Here is a 13676-nt window from a genome sequence, read left to right as displayed (position 1 = left end):
ACCTTTAAAGGAGTAACGCCAGGCCCAGGGGCTCATTCCACGGGTTCCCTGCTACTAAAGGTCATATTCGGCTTCCCCGATAACTTCCGTAGCGAACATTTAACCTTCCACATCGCTCCGTTCCAAAGTGGCTATCAAGCACTACTTAGACGTGAAGCTTTCGTTGGCTTTAATGCAATACCGCACTACGCTTCCCTCACACTCAAGATGCCCGGCCCACGTGGCATCATTACAGTGAACGGAAGTATTAAGCGATCGTTGCACGCCGAAGAGAGCGCGGCTGCCTTGGCAGCCGCACAGTAACAACGGCCTAACCAACTAAAGCATTTAGCAGGTCGTCAAGACCTCGGACACGGTTAGACGAGTCCGGCACAGCTATATGTAATTCATACCGGATCAATGGTCACACCCCTATACAAGGGGCTCAACGTGCGCAGACAAGTGGCAATTTTTACTCATCTTGAATTACACATGGTTTCTTTAAAAACGATCCTTTTGCACGATAACTTTTTCACCTAAGTTCCTCTCTTTTATAGATGACCATCGTGCTACACCCGTCCCGGATACGGCACAATGGAGACACAGGCGCAGACATGCAGCAGGGACCCGCTCCAAGGATTCTTTTTAGATTAAGACCCTGCGTAAACCTTTTTTTACTGTCTCTTGTTGATACGTATCCACCGAATTCTCAGCACAGTTGAGAAGGATGCTGACGTCTTGGCATGCGGCCACGTCAGAATAATGCACGTACCTGGACACAAGGGGCTTCTTACAAAGGGCACCATTTAGGCCCGGTTTATACCATAAAGACCGAATAACTTAGGGAGTGTTTGGCATCGCGAGTTTGGCCTTATATGCATCTGCTCTGAATCATTTTCTTTGGTCAAATGTTGGGTTTGCCCGGCTCCTTTGTTTTGGTGCCTTACGTTCCACTTTATCGGCTAAGGTAGAACTAGGAGAACTACTGTGATTTTGCCCTGGTTCATCCGGACGAGCACCTCAGTAGAGAAAGCTGAAAACTGAGTTTCATGATATAGCGTGAGACTGGTCAACCACTTGATGACCTATCAGAATGTGAGAATTCCTCCGCCTTAACGAAGGGCCATTTTCTGGCCAGGCATGTATGCACCCCCGCGATCGGGAGAGTGCGGTGCCACCAGGGGCTATCTAGTAGCCCCACTGTCAAACTCCTATGGCTAAGTGAAAGTGTTAAAGCATTATAGTCTCGTTGCCTTGTTCGCTATGCTACCACCTCCTTAATAGGACCAAGATGTTGGGTTAAGTGTGAACACGCGTTTTTCGCGAGCACCTCCGCATTATACGCGTGGGGGTTGAAGCCGACGGCTGCAATCTTTCAGGTTATACACATGTATACATAAACGGCCGCACAGGAGGCATCATACTACTTTCAGGAAAAAGTATAAACATGGCCTTATAAAACTTCATAAAAGCATTGTGTTCACAATGAAAATACGTATCACTCAAACATAATATTCTTTGAGCATTGGGCCTCTATCAAATGAGCACCCTCGAGAACTTCCTCGAAATAATGCTCGGCAGCCACTCGGCCTATGGCCAAACCCTGCGCCGCAACTGTAGTAGCGTCCATCTCTGCCCAGTATGCTTTAACACGGGCAAGGGCCATCCGCGAGCCATCTATGCACGCCGACCGCTTCATCGCATTAATGCGCGGCACCGCACCAAGGAACTGCTGCACTAAGCTAAAATAGTTGTTCGGCTTTGGCTTTTCCGGCCATAGCTGATCCACAACAGACCTCATAGCAAGTCCGAACAACCTATTCAGTTCGTCCATTCGGCTAGCTGGTCAGTCAATGAAAGCAGACGCTCTGGAACGTGGAATTGCGACCAGAAAAGCGTGTCCACTTCACGATCTGTCTGACCTTGGAAGTACTTGGCCGCATCGGCAGCACTCGCCGCCAAATCCATATACGCATCTGCCGAACTCCACAGCCGATCCAGAGGGGCATACCGTGGATCTCCGAACTTCCTCCGTAACATGAAGGGTTTCCCAGCCGCAATATCCCCGGCTTCCCGCAGCTCCTCTTTCTTCGCTCTCATAGCAGAACGGGTGTCTTTGTCCGCCACCATGGCCTTCTCAAGGTCTGTTGCCTTCACTCGGTTTTCTTTTTCAAGGACCGGGCAACGGTCGGCAGTGTCTCTTAATTCTACGGCCATCTTGGCCATCTTCTCTTGGCTCTCGCAATGTGTGGCCTTCTCGGCTTTCAACTCTTCAGCCGCCTTCAAAGCAGCCGCATTACTAATCCTCGCTTGTTCCTTGGCTCGGGCAAGTTCTGCCCGCAAGTCTTCCACGGTGGCAGCTCCATCTGCAGTCACAACATATTAAAGATACTGGCATCATGCTGCTCTTACTATGTGGCATTCACCAGATACTAACACTTACCCTGTGCCTCGTCAAGCCTCTTGTTAACAAGCTCGATGTCGGTGTCTGCCGCATCTAGTTGTCGTTTTAATCTGGCAAACTCACTAGTCCGGCTAGCCACCGGAGCTTCCACCACCTGCACATAGGGGCATTTTGGTTATTGCCTGGGAATATGATCCTCTATTCGCCGCCATTCTCGACGACAACCAGAGTCTCAGGGGCTACTATCTACACAGGGCACACCTAACATGTGCAGTACTATCACATATTATCTCACGTACCTCAAAGCCTATCAGTAGACTCATAAAAGCTTCATGTAAGCCACTTTTGGCGGACGAGATTCTCTCCATCATCGTACTCATCAGCATACGGTGCTCTTCTGAGATGGCCGCTCGCCCCACCAACTCCCTCAGAATGTCCGACCGCACACCAGACGGTGCCGGACTCTTTTGTCTGCTCTCTTCGGGAGCCGGACGCTGGGGACTTCGGGGGTCTATGGGATTATCTTCTGGCCTCATCGGATCCGGAGTGGCCCTTCGTGACGACTCTACAGGGTCACCCGCTTCTTGAGCGGAGGTGTCCGGGGGAGGCGTTTCGCTCTTCATCATCTCTGGAAGAAGATCCCCCGAAGACGAGCTCAGCTGAGAGGGGCTAAGGCCCGAACTGCAAGGTATATGCGGTGGTTATTCTCTCAGAAAAAAATATAGCATACCTTTACTATTAAAGTATTTTGGATCACTTACGACTCGTTGGAGGGCTGATCCCCCCGCGGACTTTGTGCGGCAAAAGCACCCCCCAAGGCAGGACCCTCTGTGGGAGACTTCTTATCCCGTTTGGAGGCTCCGGCTTTCGGATCCTCAGAAGCAGTCCTTTTCCTCCCCCGGTTGTCCTCCTTCGTGGAGACGCTCGCTCCCTCGGTTGGAACGGGCAGCGATGGGGGCCCGCGTCCACCCGTATTATCGCCCCCCGGTATCTTCCTTCAAGGGCTCCGGGCAAGGTGCGACCTCGAGCATCTTTTCCAATCCCGGATTTTCCAAACCCTTAGGGAGGGGGGCCAAACACCGAATCATCTTCGCCTTTGTTAGCCAGTCCTGGTCAAAAAGAGAACTCTCAGAAATAACTTCGAATAAAAGACAGTGTGTTCGGCTAGAGGATTTCTTACTTGTTCGGCGGCGCAGTTACTGCTCAGGCCCACGTCCTCGGTAATATCCGGACATTCTACTTGAGGTCCGAAGAATGACTTGTACATCTCCTTGTGCGTCAGCCTGAGGAAACTTTGAATGGCACGTGGTCCCTCTGGGTTGAACTCCCACAAGCCAAGGGCCCGTCGTTTGCAAGGCTAGAGTTGACGAACCAGCATAACTTGTATTACCGCAACCAAATTAAAATCTCCCTCGAAGAGATCTCGGATGCGGCTTTGCAGTATAGGCACGTCCTTGGCTGGACCCCAACTCAGACCTCTGCTAATCCATGACATCAGTTGTGGTGGGGCGCCCGAGCGGAAAGCAGGGGCAGCCGCCCACTTGGCACTTCTGGCAGCTATGACGTAAAACCACTCCCACTGCCATAATTCGGACACCTCTGGGAAGGAACCTTTCGGCCATGGAGCTCCTGCCATCTTGCCTATTGATGCACCTCCGCATGCTGCATGTTGCCCCTCGATCATCTTCGGCTTCACTTCAAAGGTCTTGAGCCACAAGCCGAAGTGAGGGGTGATGCGAAGGAAGGCCTCGCACACGACAATAAATGTCGAGATGTGGAGAATGGAGTCCGGAGCTAGATCATGGAAATCTAGCCCGTAATAGAACATCAAACCCCTGACGAAGGGATCCAGAGTGAGGCCTAGACCTTGGAGGAAGTGGGAGACGAACACGACGTTCTCGTTGGGTTCGGGATTAGGGACGATCTGCCCTCGAGCAGGCAGCCGATGCGAAACCTTGGCGGTCAGGTATCTGGCCTCCCTCAACTTCTTAATGTCCTCTTCCGTAACGGAGGAGGGTGTCCATCGGCCTTGAAGGCTGGATCCGGACATGGTTGAAGATCCGAAGCACCTAACCTAGGCTTTGGGTGTTAGAACTCGAGGCAGGGGAAGGGTTCGATTGAGCACGAGAGGGAAAAAGTGAAAATCTTGTCCCTTTATAAAGAGGGTGAATATCAAGCGTCCTCTCCGTAGCCGTTTAGTACTTGCCTATAATCTAGGAGTCCTAGACACGGTTTGGTTACCCACGACCGCATTAATGAGAATCCCGCAATTGAGGGAACATGATCTCCGCTTCGGCAAGACGTGTCAAGAAACCGCCTCGCGTTATGTGTGGAGAAACGGTTCGAATAATCACCGGGCCATGACATAATGTCGTGCTGCCAAAACAAGCCAGCAAATTAGATCTGTGAAAATATTATTCTCTCTACGGTGGAATGTGGAACTTATTTTGCAGGGTCGGACACTATCCTCATATTCAAATTCTTCTGTGATGTATTCGGAGAAGGAACCCGCCTTGCAATGCCGAAGACAATACTGCGCCGGACTCATCGTCATTGAAGCCTGGTTCAGGGGCTACTGAGGGAGTCCTGGATTAGGGGATCTCCGGATAGCTGGATTATATCCATTGGATGGACTATTAGACTATGAAGATACAAGATTGAAGACTTTGTCTCGTGTCCGGATGGGACTCTACTTGGCGTGGAAGGCAAGCTAGGCAATACGTATATGGATATCTCCTCCTTTGTAACCGACCTTGTGTAACCATAACCCTCTCCGGTGTCTATATAAACCGAAGGGTTTTAGTCCGTAGGACAACAATCACAACATACAATCATACCATAGGCTAGCTTCTAGGGTTTAGCCTCTCTGATCTCGTGGTAGATCTACTCTTGTACTACCCATATCATCAATATTAATCAAGCAGGACGTAGGGTTTTACCTTCATCAAGAGGTCCCAAACCTGGGTAAAACATCGTGTCCCCTTCCTCTTGTTACCATCCGGCCTATACGCACAGTTCGGGACCCCCTACCCGAGATCCGCCGATTTTGACACCTACACCTTCCTTCTCCTCCATCTCTGTTTGCAGGAGCTCGAGACGAGGCTCTAATGGCGGAGGTGATGCCGGACTGGTACATGATCCTGGTGTGCGTAGGGTTGGCGAGATTGCTGGGGTTCTCCATGCTCTTGTGTGCGATGATCCTCGATGATCATCGTGATGCTGCCGCTTGAGTGTTAGCTCTCCGCGGTGGCGGTGATCATGAGGATTAAGTGCGATGTCGGGTGCTAACTGTTGTTAGTGTGTTGTAGGCAACCTGCACCCGAATAATTACCCACAATTCTCTCCTTCAGAGACTGTGGTGTGCTAGGGAGGTAACTAATTAGATGCAACATGTGCACGAGGATTTGCAATTAGTGCACGTTGTCGAGTGGTTTGGGTTGTGAGTCTGCTGTCGTAGTGTTGCGTGAATAAAAATCTATGTCCTAAAGAGATATATGCCGCAACAACTCAGGGAAAAATCTCACTTCCGAATTTACCAAGAGCGACGACAGTTAATCAAAATTAACAGCAGTAAAAACTACTCTCATTAATTGAAACCAGATATTTAATCCATCGCACCAATTTAGGATACCACGCATAAGTTGCAATACATCAATAAACGCTGGGACAATAAACATAGCATTGACGTCTACAATGAAAATGGTAAACGGACAGGGTCCTGAGAAAACGTCTCTGGTACTAGGGCACACTATTCTTTTATCGGGGAAAGCGGATTGACTAGTCGATGAATGTGCCTCTCCTGGTCGAGCCTCAGTGGTCTGTCGATGGCAATCTGAGGGTTTAAATCAGCGAGGCTTCGGAGATAACCCATTACTCACTGGGTCAAACGCTCTTGAGCGATGACATACTAGGCAATGTTGGCTAGTACTGGGTCTCTCTCAATTCGTCCACCGGGAAGCGATGCTACTTCTCCTGGTGCTGCACGACTTGGGGAGTAATAATACCCTTGTTCGCTGGCATAGCGTACTACGAATCGAAGGCGAGCAAGTGCTTCGTACGCAGTAGCTTCTATGGCCATTTGTGGGGTCGTCATAGATTTTCCCACAAAGGAGACTTCCGTTGGGTCTTGGTTTGGGTTTGCGGGAGGGATGTGCACTACTGCCCAATACTTCGAGGTGGATGGGGTGATCCTCGATTTGAGCAACTCGTACTGGGGTGGATGGGTAGAACTCATTGTACTGTAGGTAAAATCCCACAATATTTTAACAAAGCTACCTGGGGTTGCATCTCGAGTTCTCAGATAAATACTAGGGCTCGGCATGGCAAAGGAATGGTTGTGAGCGTTGTGCACAAGGTGAGGGGTACTGGGCAAGGTCACGAGGTGGCCTTTTATATAGCACCTGGGTTGGGTCAGTAATCACGGTGAGGGGTAACTAGTCTGTCGGTTCTGCTCTATGGGGTCGGGATCAATGCCATAGATATACATATCTCACAAAAGTGATGTATTACCGTGGGTGTCGTCGGGGTGGTTTTTGGAAGCTACGCCCGGAATTAAAAATGCAATCATACATTAACATACTCATGCATGGCTACTTTTAAAAATAGGGGCGTACAAGCAGACAACATTTAATTATGGCGATACAAAATCACACAATTACAGGGCGTGGACATACTAAGACTCGGTACTACTCGGGTGACTTAGTCTACCTCATTTATATCTAAGCGGGCGTGCCTTGTGGACGCGGAGGCTTCTCCACGGGTTTCACCGTCGGGGTTAGCTGGATGGGGTTGAGGAGCTGCAGGGTCGGGGTAGCGATGATGACCATCGCAGGGGTTGTTGGCCACGATCCTGTTGGAGCGTGTTCCCAAAAGGCAACGAAGCACTTCTGGGGACACCAAAGTGTTTTGGTCGATGGCTGGGGCAGACCTCAAGGATACGATTGGTTGCCCAAATAGCACGACTGGGTTGTCGGCGTCGGGCTCATCTCCTCCTCTTGCCGGGGCTCGGCGAACTAGTTCTCCACGAGCTGCGATCAGATCAAGGGTGATTTGATCGAATAGGTCCTCTAGTGCACTTACATAGCACACCAGATGCAACAATGCAGGATTCGTCTCGTGATCTCCGTTGGCAACCTGGGGTTGTCTACCATACCTGTCACGGCTGGGGTAGTGGTAGAACGAGCGACAGTTAACCTTGGGCGACAAGTGCCGGAGTTGAACTATAGCCTCTCGAGCAGCTAGTTGGATGGCTTGTGGCTCAAAGGAAGTAGTTCTTCCGGTGAACCTGTAGGGGCGTTCTGGCAATAGACCCCTACCATAGACGTGCACAGTGGCCCAGAATTGACGGCCCTCACCGATCATGGGCCCTTAGTATACAACATACTCTGGGGGCTCTTCTAATGCAAAGGCACGGCAGGTGAGGTTTGCTAGCACGGTCACAAAACCTCCAAGGTTGGTTGCTGTGGTCTAATTGTGAATAATGGGTCCGAGCATTATAGCTTGGTTTTGGCGTAGAGGTTGTGTTGTGCTGGGTTGAGGTTAGCGTGCCCATTTTTATAGAATAAGGGGACGGAGTCTTCCTTCGCACGCTTGCGAAAGAGACAATATAGGTGTCGGTCACTGGCGCGTGATCGACGGGCTAGGCTGATAGGTTGGGCACCGACTGCCAAAAAGGTGTCGGGGTTACTGTGTGGCTATATTACATGAGAAGCTTGGCCGGGGTTAGGTTAAGGTCTGGTGGGTTGATTTACCTAGGTTTATTGACCTGGCCAAGATAGGATTAGCCAATGGTCAGCCTGGCTCTGATACCAAGGTTGTCAGGATCGGGTTTTCGGGATATTAAATTCATAGAAAATGGCCCTTGTTCTCACCAGCCCCAGGATTACTGTTAGCTGATGAGACACCAACTTGATACAGAAACTCCAAGCAAAATACAAAATATGTAGTACAAGACCATCCTGGCCTATGAGTACAACAAATGGCTTCTAGTGTTTGATGGCGAAAGCGGTTTGTGGTTCATCAGCGTCTATGGGACTCCATTTCCCACAGGAACAACTAACCTGAATAACTCCTATGTTCGCGTGGCTGCTATCACCATTGCGTAGGTTCCGGGGTTGTCATCGCAACGCTCCTCTCCATGCAATAAATCTGGCCAAGACAATATCCAGGGACAAGCCAGTGAGTACTTTGAATGTACTCGCAAATATTACGAACATGGGTATAATATAACAATTGATAATCATGCTCCGAAATATTTCATGATCACACCGTCAGTCACAAAATAATAATCCATAATGCACGCAAGCAGGTTATTCATATACAACATGAATATGTAACAAGGCAGTAGAAATAGGATGCACCGATCGGGTATCTGAAGTGACGCCTTGAAAAGATAATAATATAAGGCATGCCTCAGTCGGGCATCTGAGCGACGTCTCATAAAGGGCTTATAAAGGAAATAAGGAGCACACACGCCATAGTCGGGCGTCTGTGCGACACCACATAAAGGGCTTATAAAGTAATTAAATAACAAGCATGCCACAGTCGGGCGTCTCGGCAACACCACATAAAGGGCTTATAAAGTAAATGAAGAACAAGCATGCCACAGTCAGGCGTCTCCGTGACACCACATAAAGGGCTTATAAAGTAAATGGATAACAAGCATGCCACAGTCGGGCGTCTCCGCGACACCACATAAAGGGCTTATAAAGTAAATGGATAACAATCATGCCACAGTCGGGCGTCTCCGCGCCACCACATAAAGGGCTTATATGAGAACAATCACAGTGAATATCCAGGAGGTAGAGCTGTCCCAGGGATATTCAAATAATGTAAATGGTTATTCCATAATAACAGTAATCATAATCATCATGAGTCACAAGTCATGATCCATGTTTTGGTTTAGCAATCTTTCCTCTGAAGACCGACACTTGACCCATCCCAGACTGTAGTCCTTAACCATGGACACGGCTATGCAAATAGATATAATCTCTGTAGAGGGTGTACTCTTTACCCACGAGCAACGGATTCCTTTAGTCCATCGGAACTAATTCCGTCTATGGTCTTTTAATCGAAAACACACCTGACCGCACACACCAGCCTAACTTACCGGTGTTTGGAATCACCCACGATACTCGTTAAGCGAAACTCTAAGTGGGGAGGCTACAACCTCGATTAGCATGGGATCAAATTTATATTTGCGCGCTCTAAGGGGTGCCCCCCTCTCGGTCCCAACCTGAAACACCCATGCCCCCGGACCAGGTGGCATGCCTACCGGATGCAGCCGGTATCTTCCACCATGGCCTCTCTGTACGGTGTGTCCTAGGAAGGGGTTGACAACTTACTGAACCGTACCCTACCTATGGCAGGGACAAATGGTAGTATGAAACAAGTATGGGGGTTACTGGAACAAGACTCGATCTATGGTCGACTCAGGAGGTTAAAGCATTTCATGCATGATAAGTATAAGGAATATATTTCACCTAATCAGACAGAATCACCACTCATCATACCTCCCCATGCCCTACCAGGCATAACCGTCTCGACGAAGGATTCGGGACAAGCTCGTGTCTACCCAAGACAGAGGCTTTCCTGGATTCCTTCCGGTAGGCATGAAAGGCATACGAGGGTGGTCACTATTAGAAGCATATCAAAATCCCAACAGCAAGGAATCAGCATTATGCACTCATGAATACGATCATGACACCACATAAAATTCCGAATACTTCGCATCAAGGTGGTGCCGTATTTGCATCAAATGACACACAAAAAATATTATGCCGGGGTTCAGAATGCTTGCCTTCAAGTGTATGCAAGTGGGGTGCACTTTTTGAAAGTTCCCTTCTTCTTCAAAAATCCTATTTTGCCAAAATTTAAAATTAACACATAGTTTCAAAACAGTACCGAAAAGTTGTTTGAATTTTTTGAAATAAATATGAAAATAAACTAGACCAAATCAAGTCAATTGGACTTATATTCAAAAAGTTATAGCCAGTCAAAGTTTAGTCAAAATCTATTGTTAATTAAAATCAGAAAAATAAAACGTTTCGGGGAGCTTACACTTTTCACTTAGCGAAGACGTATTCGGTGGAATACGTCTCCACTTAAACCAGAGGGGTCGTCGCTGTGTCGCTGACAGTGGGTCCCTTGGGCCCACTTGTCAGGTTTGACCAGTCGCCCGCGTCTCCTTCCTCATCTGTCCGAGCGAGGGCGGGGCTCCGGCAATTGTCGTCGACGAACGGCGGCTCCCTACGGGGTTCCGAGGGCAGGGATGGATCCGCCAGTCTAGGGCGGTCCTCCCAGTGGTCGAAGGGCTGGCGGGGACGAAGGGAGTCACCGGCAACGAGCTCCGCGGCGGACGGTGGCTTCGGGAACAATTGGGGTCTCAAGCTACGGTGGCTCCCGGTCGAGTTAGAGAGGTGGGGTGGCTCCGCAAGGTCAAGGGGAGTCGAATGGTGGTACTGGATGGACTGGGGAGGCTCTACTCGCGACACACGTCACCGGAGTGTAGCGGTGGCCGAACTGCCGGAGACGAGGAGGACGGCCTTCCCACATCGATTGCTGGCTATGGGAGCTCTATAGGGATGGCCTTAGATTGCCTGGGGGTTTGGATGAGCTCGGGGGTTCCTATTTATAGCGGTTGAGGTCGGATCCGACGGCGGCCGTGGATAGGAAAGGCGAACCGCCATTCTGTAGCTAGGGGGTGCGTGGCGACGACGGGTGCTAGCGGACGTGCTCGTGGATAAGCTCATGCTCCTCAAGGGCGAGCTGGCGCGCGGCTGTGGCTCGGGCAGCGCCGTCCATGGCAGGGGCGTGCTGTGGATGCCGGCGTGCCAGCAAGGGGCTCTGACGGCGGCGCTGTAGGGCGCCAGGGGTGGTTTGGAGGGTTCTGGCGAGTGGATGAGGACGAGGCGCGGCCCTGCGGGCGAGCGGAGGCCAGGGGGCAAGACGCGGCGGCTCGGTTGCGCGCACGTGCAAAATGTGCGCTCTGGGCGCGCCCAGAGCGTGCACACCAGGTGCTCGACACAATGCCAACACGTTCTAGGCCTCTCTAATGCTTCTGCAAGTAAACAGAACTAGGCTAATGATTATGAGAGAGCTAATAGACATGCTGGTAAGGTCATTAGAGCAACTTCCTAATGCAAGTCTAAAAGCATGCCAAAACTAGCCATGCTCCCAACCTGGTTGATGAAATGTCAAGGGTATCTAGGCATCTCTTCTGCTGGCCAAAGTCTCCAGTTTGGGGTCTCTTTAGATGTAGGTGATGGTGGCAAGGTTAGTTTGGCAAGACCAGAAACTTGTTAGTGCAAGTTTTTAAGAAAACCAAATCTGGACAGAAAATGAAAGTCATTATTGCATAGACCAAAAATACTCCAATGGGTCCAATCTCCTGGACTTAAGGGTTTGGTACGGTGGTTTACAAGCAGGAGAAAGATCAAGGGAAATAGGGCTAGATAAAATGTGGTTGCAGTAGAAAACACCCAACTGGACCAGAGAGCAAAAGAGGATGATTTGCTCAAATTTTCCAAAGAACACCAGTGGGTTTTTGCATAAAGTTGAATTATATACTCCTACTAACATCTCCCTACTTTGGTGGAATTTTTAAAGAAATATTTAAAAAGGTTGCAGTGCAAACCACAAACTCATCCAGATTTGAAAACTTAAGGTAGGGCTCAAAATTTTCAAATGACTAAAAGAGGTTTTTGCATAAAAGTGATGTGGGAACATCACATGACATCCCTAAATTTTGGTGGGAATTTTAAATAAGTATTTGAAAGGGTTGTAGTGCAAATGGGACCCTAAAACTTATGAAAAATCATTTTTAAAGAAATAAAGCTCAGGGAAAATAATTGTAAAAATAATCCCACTGATAAAAATAAATGGTCTTGGGAAGATATACAAGTCCAACAATATCTTTGGAAAGTTTTCACTTGGGGTAAAAACTCCATAATTCAGGGGAAAAGAGTGGTTCCGAAACCAAAGGAAATCCAGAAAATAAAAAATTTATTTACCACAAAAAAATTTAATTAATAAATCATGGTTACTTTTGGGGTGTTACACACGAGGGTCAGGGGCGCGCCCCCTGCCTCGTGGCCACCACGGGCACCATCTCGCGTGGATTTTTCTTCTGGAATTTTCCAAATATTCCAAAAATAAGCTCCATCCGTTTTTATCCCGTTTGGATTCCGTTTGATATGGATATTCTGCGAAAGATAAAACATGCAACAAACAGGAACTGGCACTAGGCACTGGATCAATATGTTAGTCCAAAAAATAGTATAAAAAGTTGCCAAAAGTATATGAAAGTTGTATAATATAGGCATGGAACAATCAAAAATTATAGATACGACGGAGACGTATTAGTGATGCATAGCAACGAGAGGGGAGAGTGTGTCCACGTACCCTCGTAGACCGAAAGAGGATCCAGGCAGGAGTCGGTCTACTTGTCACGGACGTGATACCTATATTGTTGGGGAAAATAGTAATTTCAAAAAAATTCCTACGCACACGCAAGATCATGGTGATGCATAGCAACAGGAGAGGAGAGTGTGTCCACGTACCCTCGTAGACCGAAAGCGGAAGCGTTAGCACAGCGCGGTTGATGTACTCATACGTCTTCACCATCCGACCGATCAAGTACCGAACACACGGCACCTCCAAGTTCTCCACACGTTTAACTCGATGACGTCCCTCGAACTCCGATCCAGCCGAGCTTTGGGGGAGAGTTCCGTCAGCACGATGACATGGTGACGATGATGATGTTCTACCGATGCAGGGCATCACCTAAGCACTGCTATGATATGACCGAGGTGGATTATGGTGGAGGGGGGCACCACACACGGCTAAGAGATCCAAGGGATCAATTGTTGTGTCTCTAGGGGTGCCTCCCTCCTCGTATATAAAGGAGTGGAGGAGGGGGAGGGGGCCGGCGACCCTTGGCGCGCCCCATGAGGATTCCTACTCCCACCGGGAGTAGGACTCCCCCCTTCCATGTTGGAGTAGGAGAGGAGAGGGAAGGAGAAAGAGGAAGAAAGGAAAGGGGGGGCGCAGCCCCCCTTCCTTGTCCAATTTGGACTTGGGAGGAGAGGGGCGCGTGGCTGCCCCTTGGCCGCCTCTCCTCTTCCACCAATTGGGCCCATGAGGCCCAATAACCTCCGGGGGATTCCGGTAACCCCCCGGTACTCCGGTAATATCCGATAACCCACGGAACCATTTCGGTGTCCAAATATAGTCGTCCAATATATCAATTTTTATGTCTCGACCATTTCGAGACTCCTCGTCATGTCCGTTATCA

The sequence above is a fragment of the Triticum dicoccoides genome, chromosome 7A, assembly GCF_002162155.2.
Source record: "Triticum dicoccoides isolate Atlit2015 ecotype Zavitan chromosome 7A, WEW_v2.0, whole genome shotgun sequence".
Classification (NCBI taxonomy): Eukaryota; Viridiplantae; Streptophyta; class Magnoliopsida; order Poales; family Poaceae; genus Triticum; species Triticum dicoccoides.
The sequence above is the reverse complement of the archived record's forward strand: the minus strand, read 5'-3'. Positions refer to the sequence as shown.